The sequence below is a fragment of the Mustelus asterias genome, chromosome 3, assembly GCF_964213995.1.
Source record: "Mustelus asterias chromosome 3, sMusAst1.hap1.1, whole genome shotgun sequence".
Classification (NCBI taxonomy): Eukaryota; Metazoa; Chordata; class Chondrichthyes; order Carcharhiniformes; family Triakidae; genus Mustelus; species Mustelus asterias.
Genome location: NC_135803.1, coordinates 95969137 through 95992690, shown reverse-complemented (window position 1 = coordinate 95992690; position 23554 = coordinate 95969137). Strand labels below are relative to the sequence as shown.

The 23554-nt window shown below is 54.0% G+C and overlaps 1 protein-coding gene across 2 annotated transcripts in view; it reads left to right on the top strand.

The window, feature by feature from the left end:
• Nucleotides 1–23554, top strand: part of dag1 (dystroglycan 1) — a 116518-nt gene that overhangs the window by 79086 nt on the left and 13878 nt on the right. The gene's annotated exons all lie outside the window — the stretch shown is intronic.

Below are 23554 nucleotides of genomic sequence, written 5' to 3'. Positions count from 1 at the left end.
TTGTGCATCTCTAATGTCAGAAAACACCCCAAAGACTCCTTCCAGGAGTGCAATCAAAGCAAAACTGACATTGGGACTGGTAAGGAGATTGGTTCTAAGGGTGGCCATAATCATCAAGAAAAAGGGGCTCTCTCTGGCTTAATTAAGGGTTTCCAGAGTTTGGGGCCGAGACAGCTGGAGGCACAGCTGCCAATGGTGGGGTAAGGGAAGTGTGGCATAGTTAATCAGCCAGAAGTGTAGTAGAATTTCTGGATGGTTGTAGGTCTGGAGGAGATTACAGGTGGGAAAGAGGGAGGCTTAACAGACCCCAATTAACTTCAACTCCTTCCCAGTGGTTTGACAGCACTGAGCAACTGGCATCCTTAGGAGCTATGGTTTGGCGATGGTGCATCATATTTCCATCATAAACATGGCAAAGATAGCAACCCTAGCCATCAGGTTCATTAATGTACATATATCACAGAGTATCTTACAGATGGATTTATTGCCAATCCTTTTAGCAATCTTTATTTTTAAATGCAGGTCAGAAACCTGGGCACCGTGCAGCCTCTCAGATTTGAGTTTATTTAAAGTTTGTTTAAAGTACTTGACTTGTTCAGATGCTCCCCCACCCAGTCCGCTGGTCGGATATAGCCCTGTTTTTATGGATCAGTGCAGAGTAATTAAATTAAACCAGAAGTGTAATAAGAGCAGCCAGAGAGCAGAGTGATTGAATGTAGCAACTTGAATGTGGAGGTTGCGGTTATTTGGACCTGTTTTTGGTTTTCATTTCTCCTTTTGTGCTCTCTTGTCCTGTTGACCTCAGAGAGAGTCCTTGGGTGGCCATTCTGCAGCCTGCTGTCCCATTGGGCACTTGTGAGTATAGGTGGAGGCCATGCTTATAAAATGATAGGCACCGGTTATGACTGAGTGGCAGTGCACTCCTGCCTTTAGAAGGTTGAGGGTTCAAGTCCCACTCCAGACATCTGAGCACAGTGTGGGCTGTCACTCCAGTACAACACTGAGGGAACACTGAACTGTCAGAGGTGCTGTTTTTCTGCTGAGGTGTAAAATCGATCTGCTCCCAGAGCAGGGGAGTTCTTTCACCCTGGTGTCCTGACCAATGTCCATCCTTTAACCAACATTACTGAAACAGATAGTCTGCTCATTATCATATTGCTGTTTGGAGGACTTCGCATAAAATGGCTGCTGCTTTCCATCCATTAGAAAGGTCACCACACTTCAAAAGAGCTGTAAAAGCTGTGCGGCAATAGTGCTTTCCAACAGGGAAGGATTGAGATGGGGTGATGTTTGGAGAGAAGAGGGTATGGCTTTTCGCGTTGACTTGCCAATGAAAGGATTAATAGCAGATTTGGTGGGGGCTGTGCTTACTGAGAGACACATTGATGTGGATATTCATAGGGTGTGGCAGGAGGATTAAATGAGTGAGTGGTGTGCTTGTTGAAGGAGAGAACATGGAAGATCTTAACGAGGATCAATTAGGTGGCAGGTATGTGAGGATCTGAGGCCACTCTGGTCAGGGGAGGTGGGGGCAGGCAGCAGCAGGTGAAAAATACTTTTCTGAGTATCGAGGGTATGAGGCTCCAACAGCATATTCCTGCTCACCACTCCATGACTGAATAGCCCACCTGTTGTAGCCTTGGAAGAGTGGCCCTTTATGCTAGGTAACAGACCCATGGGACTGGACCTTTTTCAAGAATTAACTGAGAGGAGGTAGGAGATTAGATTCAACCCTCGGGTCAACATTATTTTGATAAAGTCAATGCAGATTGGTAGCATGAGGTGGCACTTCAATGTAAATTGTGAGGTGGGGAGAGGGAGAAGTTTCTATTGAGTGAGCAGAACACAGCATGGCTGAGAGCTGGGATGTAACTGAGAGATGCAGCACATGATGATGGAGCGGGAATCTTTCTCTCTCCACTCCTGTCCCGTTGGAGAAAGTTGGTGCTTCTCTTTGCTCCAAGGATGGAATTCACAACTCCATTTCAGGTGCTGCTAAAATGGATCAAGTTCTACCTTTCTCTTTTGGAGCCCTGTGCTGCTCTGATCTACCTTTTAATTACAACCTGACTGTACACCCTGTCCACCCTGCTCTTGTCATAGATGCTCTGTAGGATTTGACATCCATCTGACCCCTTAACTCCCCATCATCATAATCCCGAGGCGACGTTTTTGAAAAAGATTACACTTTGAACAAAACACAGGCCCAAGAAACTTTTGGAAACTTGTGCAACAAAGGCAAAGTGGTTTTATTGTGCTGCACAAAGAGCCTTTATGCTGCAGCTGTGCACATACGGGCAGCTCTGACTCCACACTTGTTCTCAAGTAGCCAGCACTATTTAACACTTAAATAAAAAACACTCCGGTACTCCGATCAAAATTCAGTTTCCATGTACACCAGTTTTATATATATATTCAAAACTGTTCCTGTGTTTATGAACTTTTCTAAACATTGTAGTTTAAAACGAAGCTGTTCCACATTTAGCTGCACTTCAGACAGACGTTTTCAGCCAATATACTTGCTGCCAGTCAGAACTGTTTCATATTCTACTTCATGTTTCATTTATTGTTTTTAAATTTCCACCCCCTGTTGACCTACACTGCCAACAAGAGTTTAAGTGCCTTGGGACTTTTTAAACTACATTAAAGGTGTGACATATGTAAACGCAAGTTGCTGCTTGAACTCGCCCACCGGTTTCTGATTCCCACAGGTACTGGCAGCACGAAGCACCGTGCCTCAAGCAACTGTTCCCGAGTGTGAGTTTTGGTATTGCATTTAACTGTGAGGAGCCTTGGCAAACTCTATTTTTTTATTTTTTTCCTTTCCCCCTCTCTTCCCCCCCCCCCTCCCTCCCCCCCTCGCTCTCTCCCCCTCCCCCCCTCGCTCTCTCCCCCTCCCCCCCTCGCTCTCTCCCCCTCCCCCCCTCGCTCTCTCCCCCTCCCCCTCGCTCTCTCCCCCTCCCCCCTCGCTCTCTCCCCCTCCCCCCCTCGCTCTCTCCCCCTCCCCCCCTCGCTCTCTCCCCCTCCCCCCCTCGCTCTCTCCCCCTCCCCCCCTCGCTCTCTCCCCCTCCCCCCCTCGCTCTCTCCCCCTCCCCCCCTCGCTCTCTCCCCCTCCCCCCCTCGCTCTCTCCCCCTCCCCCCCTCGCTCTCTCCCCCTCCCCCCCTCGCTCTCTCCCCCTCCCCCCCTCGCTCTCTCCCCCTCCCCCCTCGCTCTCTCCCCCTCCCCCCTCGCTCTCTCCCCCTCCCCCCCTCGCTCTCTCCCCCTCCCCCCCTCGCTCTCTCCCCCTCCCCCCCTCGCTCTCTCCCCCTCCCCCCTCGCTCTCTCCCCTCCCCCCCTCGCTCTCTCCCCCTCCCCCCCTCGCTCTCTCCCCCTCCCCCCCTCGCTCTCTCCCCCCTCCCCCCCTCGCTCTCTCCCCCTCCCCCCCTCGCTCTCTCCCCCTCCCCCCCTCGCTCTCTCCCCCTCCCCCCCTCGCTCTCTCCCCCTCCCCCCCTCGCTCTCTCCCCCTCCCCCCCTCGCTCTCTCCCCCTCCCCCCCTCGCTCTCTCCCCCTCCCCCCCTCGCTCTCTCCCCCTCCCCCCCTCGCTCTCTCCCCCTCCCCCCCTCGCTCTCTCCCCCTCCCCCCCTCGCTCTCTCCCCCTCCCCCCCTCGCTCTCTCCCCCTCCCCCCCTCGCTCTCTCCCCCTCCCCCCCTCGCTCTCTCCCCCCCCCCCTCCCCCCCTCGCTCTCTCCCCCTCCCCCCCTCGCTCTCTCCCCCTCCCCCCCTCGCTCTCTCCCCCTCCCCCCCTCGCTCTCTCCCCCCTCCCCCCCTCGCTCTCTCCCCCTCCCCCCCTCGCTCTCTCCCCCTCCCTCCCCCCCTCGCTCTCTCCCCCTCCCCCCCTCGCTCTCTCCCCCTCCCCCCCTCGCTCTCTCCCCCTCCCCCCCTCGCTCTCTCCCCCTCCCCCCCTCGCTCTCTCCCCCTCCCCCCCTCGCTCTCTCCCCCTCCCCCCCTCGCTCTCTCCCCCTCCCCCCCTCGCTCTCTCCCCCTCCCCCCTCGCTCTCTCCCCCTCCCCCCCTCGCTCTCTCCCCCTCCCCCCCTCGCTCTCTCCCCCTCCCCCCCTCGCTCTCTCCCCCTCCCCCCCTCGCTCTCTCCCCCTCCCCCCCTCGCTCTCTCCCCCTCCCCCCCTCGCTCTCTCCCCCTCCCCCCCTCGCTCTCTCCCCCTCCCCCCCTCGCTCTCTCCCCCTCCCCCCCTCGCTCTCTCCCCCTCCCCCCTCGCTCTCTCCCCTCCCCCCCTCGCTCTCTCCCCCTCCCCCCCTCGCTCTCTCCCCCTCCCCCCCTCGCTCTCTCCCCCTCCCCCCCTCGCTCTCTCCCCCTCCCCCCCTCGCTCTCTCCCCCTCCCCCCCTCGCTCTCTCCCCCTCCCCCCTCGCTCTCTCCCCCTCCCCCCCTCGCTCTCTCCCCCTCCCCCCCTCGCTCTCTCCCCCTCCCCCCCTCGCTCTCTCCCCCTCCCCCCCTCGCTCTCTCCCCCTCCCCCCCTCGCTCTCTCCCCCTCCCCCCTCGCTCTCTCCCCCTCCCCCCCTCGCTCTCTCCCCCTCCCCCCCTCGCTCTCTCCCCCTCCCCCCCTCGCTCTCTCCCCCTCCCCCCCTCGCTCTCTCCCCCTCCCCCCCTCGCTCTCTCCCCCTCCCCCCCTCGCTCTCTCCCCCTCCCCCCCTCGCTCTCTCCCCCTCCCCCCCTCGCTCTCTCCCCCTCCCCCCCTCGCTCTCTCCCCCTCCCCCCCTCGCTCTCTCCCCCTCCCCCCCTCGCTCTCTCCCCCTCCCCCCCTCGCTCTCTCCCCCTCCCCCCCTCGCTCTCTCCCCCTCCCCCCCTCGCTCTCTCCCCCTCCCCCCCTCGCTCTCTCCCCCTCCCCCCCTCGCGCTCTCCCCCTCCCCCCCTCGCTCTCTCCCCCTCCCCCCCTCGCTCTCTCCCCCTCCCCCCCTCGCTCTCTCCCCCTCCCCCCTCGCTCTCTCCCCCTCCCCCCCTCGCGCTCTCCCCCTCCCCCCCTCGCTCTCTCCCCCTCCCCCCCTCGCTCTCTCCCCCTCCCCCCCTCGCTCTCTCCCCCTCCCCCCCTCGCTCTCTCCCCCTCCCCCCCTCGCTCTCTCCCCCTCCCCCCCTCGCTCTCTCCCCCTCCCCCCCTCGCTCTCTCCCCCTCCCCCCCTCGCGCTCTCCCCCTCCCCCCCTCGCTCTCTCCCCCTCCCCCCCTCGCTCTCTCCCCCTCCCCCCCTCGCTCTCTCCCCCTCCCCCCCTCGCTCTCTCCCCCTCCCCCCCTCGCTCTCTCCCCCTCCCCCCCTCGCTCTCTCCCCCTCCCCCCCTCGCTCTCTCCCCCTCCCCCCCTCGCTCTCTCCCCCTCCCCCCCTCGCTCTCTCCCCCTCCCCCCCTCGCTCTCTCCCCCTCCCCCCCTCGCTCTCTCCCCCTCCCCCCCTCGCTCTCTCCCCCTCCCCCCTCGCTCTCTCCCCCTCCCCCCCTCGCTCTCTCCCCCTCCCCCCCTCGCTCTCTCCCCCTCCCCCCCTCGCTCTCTCCCCCTCCCCCCCTCGCTCTCTCCCCCTCCCCCCCTCGCTCTCTCCCCCTCCCCCCCTCGCTCTCTCCCCCTCCCCCCCTCGCTCTCTCCCCCTCCCCCCTCGCTCTCTCCCCCTCCCCCCCTCGCTCTCTCCCCCTCCCCCCTCGCTCTCTCCCCCTCCCCCCCTCGCTCTCTCCCCCTCCCCCCCTCGCTCTCTCCCCCTCCCCCCCTCGCTCTCTCCCCCTCCCCCCCTCGCTCTCTCCCCTCCCCCCCTCGCTCTCTCCCCCTCCCCCCCTCGCTCTCTCCCCCTCCCCCCCTCGCTCTCTCCCCCTCCCCCCCTCGCTCTCTCCCCCTCCCCCCCTCGCTCTCTCCCCCTCCCCCCTCGCTCTCTCCCCCTCCCCCCCTCGCTCTCTCCCCCTCCCCCCCTCGCTCTCTCCCCTCCCCCCCTCGCTCTCTCCCCCTCCCCCCCTCGCTCTCTCCCCCTCCCCCCCTCGCTCTCTCCCCCTCCCCCCCTCGCTCTCTCCCCCTCCCCCCCTCGCTCTCTCCCCCTCCCCCCCTCGCTCTCTCCCCCTCCCCCCCTCGCTCTCTCCCCCTCCCCCCCTCGCTCTCTCCCCCTCCCCCCCTCGCTCTCTCCCCCTCCCCCCCTCGCTCTCTCCCCCTCCCCCCCTCGCTCTCTCCCCCTCCCCCCCTCGCTCTCTCCCCCTCCCCCCCTCGCTCTCTCCCCCTCCCCCCCTCGCTCTCTCCCCCTCCCCCCCTCGCTCTCTCCCCCTCCCCCCCTCGCTCTCTCCCCCTCCCCCCCTCGCTCTCTCCCCCTCCCCCCCTCGCTCTCTCCCCCTCCCCCCCTCGCTCTCTCCCCCTCCCCCCCTCGCTCTCTCCCCCTCCCCCCCTCGCTCTCTCCCCCTCCCCCCCTCGCTCTCTCCCCCTCCCCCCCTCGCTCTCTCCCCCTCCCCCCCTCGCTCTCTCCCCCTCCCCCCCTCGCTCTCTCCCCCTCCCCCCCTCGCTCTCTCCCCCTCCCCCCCTCGCTCTCTCCCCCTCCCCCCCTCGCTCTCTCCCCCTCCCCCCCTCGCTCTCTCCCCCTCCCCCCCTCGCTCTCTCCCCCTCCCCCCCTCGCTCTCTCCCCCTCCCCCCCTCGCTCTCTCCCCCTCCCCCCCTCGCTCTCTCCCCCTCCCCCCCTCGCTCTCTCCCCCTCCCCCCCTCGCTCTCTCCCCCTCCCCCCCTCGCTCTCTCCCCCTCCCCCCCTCGCTCTCTCCCCCCTCCCCCCCTCGCTCTCTCCCCCTCCCCCCCTCGCTCTCTCCCCCTCCCCCCCTCGCTCTCTCCCCCTCCCCCCCTCGCTCTCTCCCCCTCCCCCCCTCGCTCTCTCCCCCTCCCCCCCTCGCTCTCTCCCCCTCCCCCCCTCGCTCTCTCCCCCTCCCCCCCTCGCTCTCTCCCCCTCCCCCCCTCGCTCTCTCCCCCTCCCCCCCTCGCTCTCTCCCCCTCCCCCCCTCGCTCTCTCCCCCTCCCCCCCTCGCTCTCTCCCCCTCCCCCCCTCGCTCTCTCCCCCTCCCCCCCTCGCTCTCTCCCCCTCCCCCCCTCGCTCTCTCCCCCTCCCCCCCTCGCTCTCTCCCCCTCCCCCCCTCGCTCTCTCCCCCTCCCCCCCTCGCTCTCTCCCCCTCCCCCCCTCGCTCTCTCCCCCTCCCCCCCTCGCTCTCTCCCCCTCCCCCCTCGCTCTCTCCCCCTCCCCCCCTCGCTCTCTCCCCCTCCCCCCCTCGCTCTCTCCCCCTCCCCCCCTCGCTCTCTCCCCCTCCCCCCCTCGCTCTCTCCCCCTCCCCCCCTCGCTCTCTCCCCCTCCCCCCCTCGCTCTCTCCCCCTCCCCCCCTCGCTCTCTCCCCCTCCCCCCCTCGCTCTCTCCCCCTCCCCCCCTCGCTCTCTCCCCCTCCCCCCCTCGCTCTCTCCCCCTCCCCCCTCGCTCTCTCCCCCTCCCCCCCTCGCTCTCTCCCCCTCCCCCCCTCGCTCTCTCCCCCTCCCCCCCTCGCTCTCTCCCCCTCCCCCCCTCGCTCTCTCCCCCTCCCCCCCTCGCTCTCTCCCCCTCCCCCCCTCGCTCTCTCCCCCTCCCCCCCTCGCTCTCTCCCCCTCCCCCCCTCGCTCTCTCCCCCTCCCCCCCTCGCTCTCTCCCCCTCCCCCCCTCGCTCTCTCCCCCTCCCCCCCTCGCTCTCTCCCCCTCCCCCCCTCGCTCTCTCCCCCTCCCCCCCTCGCTCTCTCCCCCTCCCCCCCTCGCTCTCTCCCCTCCCCCCCTCGCTCTCTCCCCCTCCCCCCCTCGCTCTCTCCCCCTCCCCCCCTCGCTCTCTCCCCCTCCCCCCCTCGCTCTCTCCCCCTCCCCCCCTCGCTCTCTCCCCCTCCCCCCCTCGCTCTCTCCCCCTCCCCCCCTCGCTCTCTCCCCCTCCCCCCCTCGCTCTCTCCCCCTCCCCCCCTCGCTCTCTCCCCCTCCCCCCCTCGCTCTCTCCCCCTCCCCCCCTCGCTCTCTCCCCCTCCCCCCCTCGCTCTCTCCCCCTCCCCCCCTCGCTCTCTCCCCCTCCCCCCCCTCGCTCTCTCCCCCTCCCCCCCTCGCTCTCTCCCCCTCCCCCCCTCGCTCTCTCCCCCTCCCCCCTCGCTCTCTCCCCCTCCCCCCCTCGCTCTCTCCCCCTCCCCCCCTCGCTCTCTCCCCCTCCCCCCCTCGCTCTCTCCCCCTCCCCCTTCCTCCCCTCGCTCTCTCCCCCTCCCCCCCTCGCTCTCTCCCCCTCCCCCCCTCGCTCTCTCCCCCTCCCCCCCTCGCTCTCTCCCCCTCCCCCCCTCGCTCTCTCCCCCTCCCCCCTCGCTCTCTCCCCCTCCCCCCCTCGCTCTCTCCCCCTCCCCCCCTCGCTCTCTCCCCCTCCCCCCTCGCTCTCTCCCTCCCCCCCTCGCTCTCTCCCCTCCCCCTCCCCCTCGCTCTCTCCCCCTCCCCCCCTCGCTCTCTCCCCCTCCCCCCCTCGCTCTCTCCCTCCCCCTCCCCTCGCTCTCTCCCCCTCCCCCTCCCCTCGCTCTCTCCCTCCCTCCCCCTCCCCTCGCTCTCTCCCTCCCTCCCCCTCCCCTCGCTCTCTCCCTCCCTCCCTCCCCCTCCCCTCGCTCTCTCCCTCCCTCCCTCCCCCTCCCCTCGCTCTCTCCCTCCCCCTCCCCTCGCTCTCTCCCTCCCTCCCTCCCCCTCCCCTCGCTCTCTCCCTCCCTCCCTCCCCCTCCCCTCGCTCTCTCCCTCCTCCCTCCCCCTCCCCTCGCTCTCTCCCTCCCTCCCCTCCCCCTCCCCTCGCTCTCTCCCTCCCTCCCCCTCCCCTCGCTCTCTCCCTCCCTCCCTCCCCCTCCCCTCGCTCTCTCCCTCCCTCCCTCCCCCTCCCCTCGCTCTCTCCCTCCCTCCCTCCCCCTCCCCTCGCTCTCTCCCTCCCTCCCTCCCCCTCCCCTCGCTCTCTCCCTCCCTCCCTCCCCCTCCCCTCGCTCTCTCCCTCCCTCCCTTCCCCTCCCCTCGCTCTCTCCCTCCCTCCCTCCCCCTCCCCTCGCTCTCTCCCTCCCTCCCTCCCCCTCCCTCCCTCCCCCTCCCCTCCCCCTCCCCTCGCTCTCTCCCTCCCCCTCCCCTCGCTCTCCCCCTCCCCCTCCTCGCTCTCTCCCTCCCTCCCCTCGCTCTCTCCCTCCCTCCCCTCGCTCTCTCCCTCCCTCCCCTCGCTCTCTCCCTCCCTCCCCTCGCTCTCTCCCTCCCTCCCCTCGCTCTCTCCCTCCCTCCCCTCGCTCTCTCCCTCCCTCCCCTCGCTCTCTCCCTCCCTCCCCTCGCTCTCTCCCTCCCTCCCCTCGCTCTCTCCCTCCCTCCCCTCGCTCTCTCCCTCCCTCCCCTCGCTCTCTCCCTCCCTCCCCTCGCTCTCTCCCTCCCTCCCCTCGCTCTCTCCCTCCCTCCCTCCCCCTCCCCTCGCTCTCTCCCTCCCTCCCTCCCCTCCCCTCGCTCTCTCCCTCCCTCCCTCCCCCTCCCCTCGCTCTCTCCCTCCCTCCCCCTCCCCTCGCTCTCTCCCTCCCTCCCTCCCCCTCCCCTCGCTCTCTCCCTCCCTCCCTCCCCCTCCCCTCGCTCTCTCCCTCCCTCCCCTCGCTCTCTCCCTCCCTCCCCTCGCTCTCTCCCTCCCTCCCCTCGCTCTCTCCCTCCCTCCCTCCCCCTCCCCTCGCTCTCTCCCTCCCTCCCTCCCCCTCCCCTCGCTCTCTCCCTCCCTCCCCCTCCCCTCGCTCTCTCCCTCCCTCCCTCCCCCTCCCCTCGCTCTCTCCCTCCCTCCCTCCCCCTCCCCTCCCTCGCTCTCTCCCTCCCTCCCCCTCCCCTCGCTCTCTCCCTCCCTCCCTCCCCCTCCCCTCGCTCTCTCCCTCCCTCCCTCCCCTCGCTCTCTCCCCTCCTCCCTCCCCCTCCCCTCGCTCTCTCCCTCCCTCCCTCCCCCTCCCCTCGCTCTCTCCCTCCCTCCCTCCCCCTCCCCTCGCTCTCTCCCTCCCTCCCCCTCCCCTCGCTCTCTCCCTCCCTCCCTCCCCCTCCCCTCGCTCTCTCCCCCCCTCCCTCCCCCTCCCCTCGCTCTCTCCCCTCCTCCCTCCCCCTCCCCTCGCTCTCTCCCCTCCTCCCTCCCCCCGCTCTCTCCCTCCCTCCCTCCCCCTCCCCTCGCTCTCTCCCTCCCTCCCTCCCCCTCCCCTCGCTCTCTCCCTCCCTCCCTCCCCCTCCCCTCGCTCTCTCCCTCCCTCCCTCCCCCTCCCCTCGCTCTCTCCCTCCCTCCCTCCTCCTCCCCTCGCTCCCTCCCCTCGCTCCCTCCCTCCCTCCCTCCCCCTCCCCTCCCCTCCCCTCGCCACTGATGCTCGTGAACCCTTGCTAGCGTGAAGGGAACAAACCCCAGTTCAGATGCTGCTAGCGATGAGCAGAAAAGGTACTGCTAAAATGGATGGAGCTTTATATCTTTTTGTACCTGTTTTAATTGCAGTGTGGCTACACCCTGACTCCCTAATTAAGCCCATTTGAAGTATAGTCTCACATTCCAGTCAATTTTTGCACTGCATGCTTTAGCAGTCACGTGATAATCACATGATTAGTTTGTGATTTTGGTTAAGGGATACCACAAAGAATTCCTGCAATTCTTCCAACATATAGTATCTTGGAGTCTTTTCATATGCAGTCAGACAAGGCCTCGGTGTAATGTCTCACCATGAAGGACAGTGTGCACTGAGATGTTAGTTTAGATCAAGTCCTCAAGTGTGGAGTATGGCTTAGACCTACACCAACCTCTGCTCCATGTGAGCTGTGACTGCCGCTCAGTGCAAGCTGTGTAAAGAAGATGACACCACCCTGCTCTGTTTAGCAAACTACTACATGGGCAACTATATTTAACTGTGGCACTATTTTTGTGCTCATGTTAAATGTGACTTGCCTATTGGATTTTGCTGTACTGCTGATCAGTAAATATTTGGCCATGGCTCCCAGTGAGAACCTAACTTTAACTTCTTCCTCATAAGGGCTGCCACTTTGAACACTGCTGCCAGTTGCTGTATTTAAAAATGGGTGGTATGTGGCAGGTTGGTGCTGAGCATGGATTGGCATGCTGTGTGATGCAGGCTGAATTAATGTGAGCTCTTTCAGGAGAATAGTCAGCCCTCTACCAAATCGTTCCACACCCCAATGAGGCAGAGTTCCCCTTCTGATTTGCACTTTGGGAGGGGTTCAAGTGTTGAACTCTGAGTTCTTGCCTATACAATCTATAGATTCGTGTTCAGGTGACTAGAATGGGGGACTGAAGAGTTGCCATTCCTAAGCGAAGTGCACCTTATCACATTCAAGTAGGAATTACCGTCAGGGGATCAATGGAAATAAATAAACAGTAGTACTCTGATAAGGAGGTACTCCTAATGGTGAGTATGAGTTTTGATGAAGGGACACTCATTAAGGGTGGGGTAGGGTATGAGAAGGAATACTGTGTAGATATGATGCAAATCCTAATGGGGGACATTTATCAACTCCTCGTTATAATGGTTTTGGGTAGAAACTTGCCAGGTGGCTCAAGTTCGTTTATCTGCTGTGGCTGTTGAAATGCTTTCACCGCAGCCTGCAAAGTGTTTATGCTATGTCCACTGGAACCGAGGGCTATACAGATTCTGCTCTTCCAAGTTTGGACTGTGTTTGCAGGGAGCATTTTGAGGTTGAATAACACTGGGTTGAAGTAACCAAAACGACTGGACAACCTAAAATTAACTGGGCAAAATACAAGAACTTTGAGAAATTGAATGGAAGGCAGGTCGACTGTAAAATGCTGTACACAGGAAGAAAAATGAGTGATGTTCCTTAAATGGTGTTAAAATAGCTATGGCAGTGAGGGAGCTCTAGGGGTTCCCATTGTTTTGTGCTAAACATGTCCCAACTGTTGTAATAAAGGAAAAAATTGAAATGCGAAACTGTCAGATTGTACAATAGTCAGAGTCAGTATACTTTAGTCTCCTTCAGGTCATGAAATCAACATTGAGAGGAGCCAGGCTATCCCCAAGTGTCAAGAATTGAGGTGTGGAGCCTGGCAAAACAGGTGACTGAGAGGCAACCATCTCCATGTAAGAAAGATAGTATCGTGGAATCTTGGCATTCAGGTGCACGGTTCTCTAAAAGTGGAGTCACAGGTAGATAGGGCAGTAAAGAAGGCGTTTAGCATGCTGGCCTTCATCAATCAGGGCATTGAGTATAGAAGTTGGGAAGGTGAGGTCGCACCTGGAGTATTGTTCAGTTTTGGTCGCCTTGCTATAGGGAAGATGTTATTAAACTAGAGAGATTGCAGAAGAGACTTATAAGAATGTTGTCAGGATTCGAGGGACTGAGTTATAGGGAGAGATTGGACAGGCTAGGACTTTTTTCTTTGGAGCATAGGAAACTGAGAGGCGATCTTATAAAGGTGTATAAGATCATGAGAGACATGGATAGGGTGAATGCACTGTTTTTTTTCCCAGGAATCGAGAATTGGAGGGCAAAGGTTTAAGTTAAAAGGGGAAAGAATTAATGGGAACCTGAAGAGCAACTTTTTTAGAGGGTGGTATGTATGTGGAATGAGCTGCCGGAGGAAGTGGTTGAGGCAGGGACATTGACAACATTTAAAGGGCATTTGGACAGATACATGGATAGGAAAGGTTTAATGGGATATGGGCCAAATGCAGGCAAATGGGGTTAGCTTAGATGGGCATTTTGGTCGGCCGAAGGGCCTGTCTCCGTGCCATAGATGCTACGAGTTAATGACTGATAATCTCTCAATGCAGGAATGGAGCTCTGCCTAGGGCGATGAAGGCAAAATCCCAGGGATCATTGAAGTAACAATTTGGAATGGGGATGGGGGCATTGATGAATCTTTGAGGAAGATTGAATTACGAAGGGTCAAATGGCCGCCTTTCTCGCATTGATCTTCTCACTAACACCTTCATTTGGTCTAAATCGACCCAACAGCCATTGTCTGTATTTCCCTTTTTGGCTTTTGAAAGTAACTTCAGCATTAAATTTATTTATACAATATTAATATAGCAATAATGTAATTAATTCTTGGAGCACATTCAGCCCATCATGCGGGTGCTGGCTTTATGAAAGAGCTAGCTATTTAGTCCCACAATCTCTTGCCCTATCCCCAAAACCCATCAGTTGCTTCATTTTCAGGTAACTGTCCAATTCCTTTTTGGAAGTTGCTGTTGAGTCGTTTTCCACCTCCCCAGTGGTATTGAGTCTAATAGAGGTAAACTCTTGGTTTGTTAAAGGGTTCAGTTCCACACCCGAAAGGTAAAATTAATGGAAAATCAAGTATTGTCCTAGGATTCTTGAATTATAAGAACATATGAACTAGGAGCAGGAGTAGGCCATCTGGCCCCTTAAGCCTGCTCTGCCATTCAATAAGACCTGGCAGATCTTTTTGTGGACTCGCTCCACTTACCTGCCCGCTCACCATAGCCCCTAATTCCTTTACTGTTCAAAAATTTATCCATCCTTGTCTTAAAAACATTCAATGAGGAGCCTCAACTGCTTCACTGGGCAGGGAATTCCACAGATTCACAACTCTTTGTGAAGAGGTTCCTCCTCAACTCAATCCTAAATCTGCTCCCCCTTATTTTGAGGCTATGCCCCCTAGTTCTAGTTTCACCTGCCAGTGGAAACAACTTCCCTGCTTTTATCTTATCTATTCCCTTCATAATCTTGTTTCTATAAGATCTCCCCTCATTCTTCTGAATTCCAATGAGTATAGCCCCAGTCTACTCAGTCTCTCCTCATAAGCCAACCCTCTCGACTCCAGAATCAACCTAGTGAATCTCCTCTGCACCCCCTCCAGTGCCAATATATCCTTTCTCAAATAAGGAGACCAAAACTGTATAAACTGTTCAACTATGCACAAATGCAGTTGGCTGTTTTCTGACATTTTCTGCAATTCGCTACTTACTTTTCAACGTACAGGACCTTCGGCATTTGCACCATGTGAGGTAAGTTGAAGTTTGTGAAAGAGCAGTTAATCTTTTTGTAATATTTCCATTTATGGCAGATTAAAGTTTTACCACAGAATGTAATTGGATTACGTTTGTGTTGTGTCTTTTGGGAGCTTGGGATTTCGCAAAGTGCTTTGCAGCCGATGAAGTATCTGTGAAGTATGTAATGAGACTAGCGAGGTGAGGTGACCAACATTGATTAATTTCAGGAGAACTTGGGATAAAAATACGAGCAAGAAAATAGAAGGGTGGAGCAGTTCAAGAAGGCAGCTCGTTATGACCTTCTCCAGGATAATTAGGGATGGGCAATAAATGCTGGCCTATCCAGCAACACTCGCATCCTGTAAATGAATAAAATAAAACTGGAGCATTAACATTGACACATTGGGCTGAATGGCCTGGTTCTCTGCTGTAAATACTATCCTTTAAGACAGTGTTTTCCAGATCATGGATGTCAGTGCATCATGAATAACATACTAGCAGATTAACTGTATTCACACTTGTGATTTCTGTTCACATTAATGCTATTGTATTAATGTCAATTAATTATAATTTCCATTATTATGCACTGCATAATAAGTGACCCAAAGTGTTTGAAGTTAACTTGGATAAGGAATTCTCTGGGTTATAACAGGTGGATGTGGCAGTCCTGTGACTTGAGACTGGCCTTCAGCCTGCCAGCTGGCTCCTGACCTCATCCTCCATGTATGGCCGGCTGGCACAATCACTTTCCATTTACTCTGAGATCCACAGAATCCCCCCAGTGCAGAAGGAGGCCATTCAGTCCATTGAGTTTGCACCGAGTCATAAAAGAACATCCTACCCAAGCCCAATTTTTAAAAAAATAACCGTTTTCCCCCTAGTGATCTCCACCACCACCCTCTTTGGTTTACCAGTAACCTGACGATCTTATTAAACCAATGTTAGTGTCTGTTTCTGCTGGGTGACTTTGCACAACAAAGGTGACTCAACTTTGAAAAGTTGTCCATTAGCTATGAAGGACTTTTGGGTGTCCTGGGGATATGATATTGTCCAGTAGACAGACAGGCTCTTCCTCTCTTTGCAAAAACAGAATCAAGCTGTGTGTCGATTCAGAAACATTGGGCCCGGTGTCCTATAGACACGTTCTGACCATATGGTGTCATCATGAATAGCCCATGTAACCTCAGTAACACCTTTAAGCTCAAACGTACTGTCTGGCATTTTACACTATTTGAATAAAACAGTTGACATTCAATTTTAGTTGGGTGGCACAGTGCCAGGGTCCCATGTTCAATTCTTGGCTTGGGTGAGTGTGTGGAATTTGTACATTCTCCCTGTGTCTGCATGGGTTTCCTCCAGGTGCTTTGATTTCCTCCCACAATCCGAAAACGTGCTGGTTAGGCGCATTGGCCATGCTAAATTCTCGCTCAGTGTACCCGAACAGGCGCTGGAGTGTGGTGACTAGGGGATTTTCACAACTTCATTTGCAGTGTTTTTTTTAATACTTTTCCAATTCAAACAAATCAAGTCCAATTCAGAGTCTCAACAAGTTGAGACATTTCCGATCCAAGCTGACAAGACAGGGTATGCAACCCTTTAACCTTCTTGGGCCTGATCTACATGAGCCAAGCTGATTGGAGTAGGCAGACGTCTCCACCTCCAAGGCTTGATCTCATTTGCATCTTAGCCAAAAGGCCGAGGTGCCGCTTTTAAAAAAATTGCTTCATATGAAAATGAAGCTTAAATGCAACCCAATGACCTCAACCAAGTGCAGCATCCGCATAACCGCACTTGATCTTAGCCAAAAGGCCAAGAAGTGTTGGAATAGAATAGAAGCCCTACAGTACAGAAAGAGGCCATTCGGCCCATCGAGTCTGCACCGACCACAATCCCACGCAGGCCTTACCCCCATATTCACCCACTAATCCCTCTAACCTACGCATCTCAGGACAATTTTAGCATGGCCAATCAACCTAACCCGCACATCTTTGGACTGTGCGAGGAAACCGGAGCACCTGGAGGAAACCCACGCAGACACGAGGAGAATGTGCAAACTCCACACAGACAGTGACCCAAGCCGGGAATCAAACACAAGTCCCTGGAGCTGTGAAGCAGCAGTGCTAACCACTGTGCAACCGTGCTGTTAATGTAAGCCTACTTGTGACTAATAAACTTTTTAAAACTTGGCTTCCATTTCTGTATAACTTCAGGAAAGCTCATTGCACTTTACAGTCAATGGCACTGTTATAGGAGTCATGATGTGGAGATGCCGGCGTTGGACTGGGGTAAACACAGTAAGAAGTTTAACAACACCAGGTTAAAGTCCAACAGGTTTATTTGGTGTGGCTTTTGCTACCAAATAAACCTGTTGGACTTTAACCTGGTGTTGTTAAACTTCTTACTGTTATAGGAAACATGAGCCAATTTGTGCACAGCAAGCTCCCACAATCAGCATTGTGATAACAACCAGAGAATCCATTTGTGATGCTAGTTGAGGGACAAAAATTGTGCAAGACACCACAATTAACTATCCTGATTTTTTTTGAAATAATAACAGATCTTTAACAACCCCCTTTTGAGTCTAGATTGGGCCTCACTTTAGCAGCGAATTGTTTTGGCTTTGGATCTTATGTGAGGTTGCAATGTGGAGGACCCCCCCCCCCCCCCCCCCCCAGTCCCCACTTCAGAACTAGTTTTCCGAGAGAATTACAACAGTGATGCAGGCCATTTAGCCCAGCTAATCCATGTTGGGCTTTAACCACCATAAACTTTAGTTCTAATCCCACATTGCTAACCTGTTCACACATCCCTTTGTTCTGTTCCAACATGAATTATTTATTGAATCTATTAAATGCCACCATGGTCTCTGCTTGAATCATTAACTCTGGCAGTGAATTCTGCAGCCTCATGTTCCTCTGCATGGAAAAAAGGTCTCTTTGACCAAAATCTATCTTGCTTTTTGAATCCCTGATCCCTCATTCACTGGAAATGGTCTCTTGCTGTGTACTATACCATTTTAGGATTACATGCCAGCAACTGCCATTTCAGTCTGTCTAAACAAGCCAACAGTGCATTTTTGCCCATATCTCCCATTCCAGAGAGATAGGAGGAGGGCTCGCAAGCCTTCCTCTCCTCAATGGCTTAACTGGAGGTTACAAATGGAATAATTTGGAGATGTAGCATATCATTTTCTTCATTATAAATGGGGTTTTTTTTTTAAGAAGTAAGCAGATTCATTTCTCTAGCATTGATGATTAAAATTGAAAAATAGTAAAATCCATTTTACACCACTACTTGTATGTAACTAAATTCCATTGTTACTTTATTCCATTTTAGATTATTTCTGCAATTAAAACAAAACTAAAGTTGAACAACTGCTCAAAAGACTATGTATCTGTACTGAAGGTGAATACAGCATTCTCCCAAGTTTATCTTTACATTTGTATTGTCACTCTTAAACTGAAGACTCAGTGGTCATCATTATGATGGCATGAGCTCTTTTAGGTGATGTCAACCCGAAAACACACTTTCTCTACAACTCGAGACCATAAAATGTCAATGTCGGTTGAGAGTGGATACAAAGTTAAGGAGTCCCAAGATGTTTAGGATTATGCGCAGTTGGCAACACACTGGAAAGTGAAGAAGAGCAATATCTGAACAGTTAAGTTGTTGAAGTAAAGTATGTTTTGTAATATTGGTACTAGTTGCAAATGTGTGTGCTGTTTCACCATTAATAAATACCTAAGTGTTTGACTCCATGTTTCAGGATTTACCCTTTGTATATAGGTACTGGAGGCAGCTATTTTCCATATTATTACATAGAACATAGAACATTACAGCGCAGTACAGGCCCTTCGGCCCTCGATGTTGCGCCGACCAGTGAAACCAATCTAAAGCCCATCTAACCTACACTATTCCAATATCATCCATATATTTATCCGATAACTATTTGAATGCTCTTAATGTTGACGAGTCCACTACTGCTGCAGGCAGGGCATTCCAAGCCCTTACTACTCTGAGTAAAGAACCTACCTCTAACATCTGTCCTATATCTATCACCCCTCAATTTAAAGCTATGTCCCCTCGTGTTAGCCATCACCATCCGAGGCAAAAGGCTCTCACTATCCACCCTATCTAATCCTCTGACCATCTTGTATGCCTCTATTAAGTCACCTCTTAACCACCACCTCTCTATCAAAAACAACCTCAAGCCCCTCAGCCTTTCCTCATACGATTTTCCCACCATACCAGGCAACATCCTGGTAAATCTCCTCTGCACCCTTTCCAACACTTCCACATCCTTCCTATAATGCGGCGACCAGAACTGTACACAATACTCCAAGTGTGGCCGCACCAGAGTTTTGTACAGTTGCAACATGACCTCCTGGCTCCGAAACTCAATCTCTCTACCAATAAAAGCTAACACACCGTACACCTTCTTAACAACCCTATCAACCTGGGTGCCAACTTTCAGGGATCTATGCACATGGACTCCGAGATCCCTCTGTTCATCCACACTACCAAGTATCTTACCATTAGCCCAGTACTCTGTATTCCTGTTACTCCTTTCAAAGTGAATCACTTCGCACTTTTCCACATTAAACTCCATTTGCCACCTCAGCCCAGCTCTGCAGCTTATCTATGTCCCTCCGCACTGTCTACAACTCCACCAACTTTAGTGTCATCTGCAAATTTACGAATCCATCCTTCCACGCCCTCATCCAGGTCATTAATAAAAATGACAAACAGCAGTGGCCCCAAAACAGATCCTTGCGGTACACCACTAGTAACTGAACTCCAGGATGAATATTTCCCATCAACCACCGCCCTCTGTTTTCTTACAGCTAGAAGTTTAACAACACCAGGTTAAAGTCAGAGTTTTGTACAGTTGCAACATGACCTCCTGGCTCCGACTTTAACCTGGTGTTGTTAAACTTCTTACTGTGTTTACCCCAGTCCAACGCCGGCATCTCCACATCATTCTTACAGGTAGCCAATTCCTGATCCAAACCACTAAATCACCCTCAATCCCATGTGTCCGTATTTTCTGCAATAGCCTACCATGGGGAACCTTATCAAATGCTTTGCTGAAATCCATATACACCACATCAACCGCTTTACCCTCATCCACCTCTTTGGTCACCTTCTCAAAGAACTCAGTAAGGTTTGTGAGGCACGACCTACCCTTTACAAAACCGTGTTGACTATCCCTAATCAAATTATTCCTTTCTAGTTGATTATAAATCCTATCTCTTATAATTCTTTCCAATACTTTGCCCACAACAGAAGTAAGGCTCACCGGTCTATAATTACCAGGGTTGTCCCATCTCCCCTTTTTGAACAAGGGGACAACATTTGCTATCCTGCAGTCTTCTGGCACTGTTCCAGTAGACAATGACGACCCAAAGATCAAAGCCAAAAGCTCTGCAATCTCCTCTCTAGTCTCCCAGAGAATCCTAGGATAAATCCCATCTGGCCCAGGGGACTTACCTATTTTTACCCTTCCAGAATTGCTAACACCTCCTCCTTATGAACATCAATCCCATCCAGTCCAACAGCCTGCATCTCAATACTCCCCTCGACACTGTCCTTCTCCAGTGTGAATACTGACGAAAAATATTCATTTAGTGCCTCTCCTATCTCTGCAGACTCCACGCACAACTTCCCACTCCTGTCCTTGACTGGCCCTAATCGTACCCTAGTCATTCTTTTACTCCTGACATACCTATAGAAAGCTTTAGGGTTTTTCTTGATCCTACCTGCCAAAGACTTCTCATGTCCCCTCCTGGCTCTTAACTCTTTCTTTAGGTCCTTCCTGGCTAACTTGTAACTCTCAAGCTCCCTAACTGAGCCTTCACATCTCATCTTTACATAAGTCTCCTCCTTCCTCTTCACAAGAGATTCAACCTCTTTCGTAAACCACGGTTCCCTCACACGTCTGCTTCCTCCCTGCCTGATAGGTACATATTTATCAAGGACGCGTAGTAGTTGTTCCTTGAACAAGTTCCACATTTCAATTGTGCCCATCCCCTGCAGTTTCCTTACCCAACCTATGCCAGCTAAATCTCCCCCAATCGCATCATCATTTCCTTTCCCCCAGCTATAACTCTTGCCCTTTGGTGTATATACCTATCCTTTTCCATAGCTAAGGTAAACGTAATCGAATTGTGGTCACTGTCACCAAAGTGCTCACCTACCTCCAAATCTAACACCTGGCCTGGTTCATTACCCAGTACCAAATCCAATGTGGCCTCGCCTCTTGTTGGTCTATCTACATACTGTGTCAGGAAGCCTTCCTGCACACATTGGACAAAAACCGACCCCTCCAAAGTACTCGAACTATAGCTTTTCCAGTCAATATTTGTAAATTTAAAGTCCCCTAGTACAACTACCCTGTTACTTTCGCTCCTATCCAGAATCATCTTTGCAATCTTTTCCTCTACATCTCTGGAACTTTTCGGAGGTCTATAAAAAACCCCCAACAGGGTGACCTCTCCTTTCCTGTTTCTAACCTCAGCCCAAACTACCTCAGTAGACGAGTCCTCATCAAAAGTCCTTTCTGCCACTGTAATACTGTTCTTGACTAACAATGCCACACCTCCCCCTCTTTTACCACCTTCCCAGCACTTACTGAAACATCTAAACCCCGGAACCTGGAATTACAGATTTCATTATTCTGGCATCAGGGCAAGCTCAATTTAACAAGTTAGAAAATAACCTACAAATGACACCACCTTGCTCTACATTTGCCTTGTCACCCTCCCCTGCCTGAATACACTTAGCATATGGATCCCTAAGTCACCTTTTTCTTTGTATCGTTCTGCTTCTTGCCCTTTATGTAATGTTCATCCATCCTACAAAATGTCTAGGGATGTGCCTTTAGTGGAATACAGTACAGGTACATGTGTTGTCCTAAATACTATATTACAGTACATTAAATCACCATTCCTTCATTGCTGGATCAAAATCTTGGACCTCCCTTCCAAACAGTACTGGGAATACCTTTCCCACATGGAGGACTTCCGTTCAAAAAGGTGGCTCACCATCTCAAGGGCAACTAGGGATGGGCAATAAATACTGCCCTTTCCAGCAACATTCATATCCCTAAAATGAGTGCTATCTGTTTCATCTCCATTCTCTTTTACAGTGCCTGCTTGATGAGCTGTTCAGGCTCTCCATTTATAGTTTGTCCAACAGGCAGGCTTTGAGGTTCGGGGGGCAGGGGGAAAGAGCATTGGTTTGAATTTAATTTGAGCTGAGAAGATAAACATCTTGTATCTGTGTTGATTATATACAACAGTTGTCAATCCAGTTCCAATCTTTTCAGATCCTCTCTATCTTTCTCTTCTCTTTTCTTCCTGCCTTCCGCTCCCTTTCTTGATGCCTGTCTTGTGGTGATATGCCAGATACTTAATGTTCTTTTGGATGCTTCCATTCCTTCCTTCCTGTAATCCCTCCCCTTTGATAGGGGGCGGCACAGTGGTTAGCACTACTGCCTCAGCACCAGGGACCCATGTTCAATTCCGGCCTCGGGTGACTGTCTGTGTGCAGTTTGCACATTCCCACCTTGTCTGTGTGGGTTTCCTCCAGGTGCTCTAGTTTCCTCCCACAGTCAAAAGATGTGCAGGTTAGGTTGATTGACCCTTAGTGTCAGGGATTAGCAGGGTAAATACATGGGGTTATGTGGATAGGGCCTGGGTTTGTTGTTGGTGCAGGCTTGATGGGCCGAATGGCCTCCTCCTGCACAGTAGGGATTCTATGATAGATTTTTGTTAGGTGAAGGTCTGGAGCTATGGTGGTAAATCCATTTGTGGAACAGATTGGCTATGAGCTAAGTGAATGGGGAGGGCAGACCTGAGTGGGCTGCATGGTCTACTCCTGTTCCTGAAAATAATACATGTAAAAAATCTGCTGAAGTTCACATATGGACTTTTAACCTTGTGGTTTAATGGTCAATTTCCTCAAAGTTTGTGTTGTATTGAAACGTGCCAAGGTAGTGTTGAAGTGTCGGAAGTCACAGGCTCTATCCAGTATTTGCACTTGTGTTGATATTCTTGTTTGTTCTTTTAAAATGTTCTCTTTCTTCTTTAACCTTCCATCGCTGGCATCTCGGTTGCCACCTCGAACCTGCTCGCTGCACCACGTGTTTTTGAGTACATATAATCTGGCTCTCATCTGGCACCACAAAGCTTGCTGTGAAACCTGTTCACACACATGGGCCAAAGTACACAACAATTAACCTGTTTTGTATAACAGGCCTTTGCATTTTAACTCCAATATTTATGTTCACACACAAGTGCTGCATCAAAGGCCAACTGTCAATATTACAACTTGGGCGATATCAGGTTGCTTTATTCCCGAGTCACGAGCCGTTCATTGAAGCCCTGTGACTTGATGGGAAATGGTGCTCGAGGACTGGGAAAACAAAGATAGGCAACAAAAGAAGGGGCTGTTTGACTCTTCCGACCACCTCCTTGCGTTCTGCATAACAGTGGACTTCAGCCAACAGTTTAATCTCCTGAGGAGGTGGTGTAACCTTGGGTAACACTTCCATGAAAGTAAATCTTTGCCTTGTGATCCCTGAGGCAATTAGTGAAACCCCTGGACATCTAGTTTAACATTACCTACAATACCAAGTGCCACCCCCTTCAAATAACACTTGTATGGTCCTAGTAGTACAGAAACCGGACAGTATTATCTGTCTGTAGTTCTATCTTTCCAAGTTCCAGCTTGGCTCAGTTAGTATTCTGTCTCCTATACAAGAAAGTGGATTCAAGTCCTGTTCTAGGATCTTAAACACACAGTCCAGATTGACATTACAGTTCAGTACTGAGGGGGTGCTGCACTGTCAGAGCTGCTGTCTTTCAGTTGACTTACTGCCCCCATTGGGGGGGTGGGGGGGTGGGGGTGAAAGATCCTATGGCAGAATTTTGCTTGAGTAGGTCCATCCTCCTGGTGTCCTGGTCAATACTTTACTCTTAACCAACTTCTCTAAAATGGATGAGTGTTTGATACTTCAGGGCTGTTGCACCATTCACTAAATCCATGGCTTATCTTCCACCTCACTCCATTTTTCCATACCATCTCCACTATTCTTGAAAAATTCCAAAGATTCAAACCCCTTTGAGTGAAAAGATTTCTCCTCATCTTGGTCTCAAATGGCTGATCCCTTCTTCTGACACAGACTTCCCAACCAGGAGGAAACCCCTTCCTGGCATCTACTCTGTTAAGCCCTAAAAATTTTGATATCTCGCCTCTCATTCTTCTAACCTCTAGGTATATAGGTTCAATTTCATAGGACAATCCCCTCATTCAGGTAAACATTCATTGAACCTTTGCTGAAATCCCTCCAAGGCAAATAACTTCCTTCCTTTGGCAAGGAGACTAAAGCCATACAGTATTTCAGGATGAAAGCAAAATGCTGCAAATCTAAAATAAAACAAAATGCTAGAAAATGCAAGAGAAACAAGAGTTAACATTTCCAGTCCAGTATGACTCTTCAAAACATTCTGAAGGGTCATATCCAATTCAAAATGTTAACTCTTTCTCTCTCGACAGTACTCCAGTGTGCTTTCGCGAGCTGT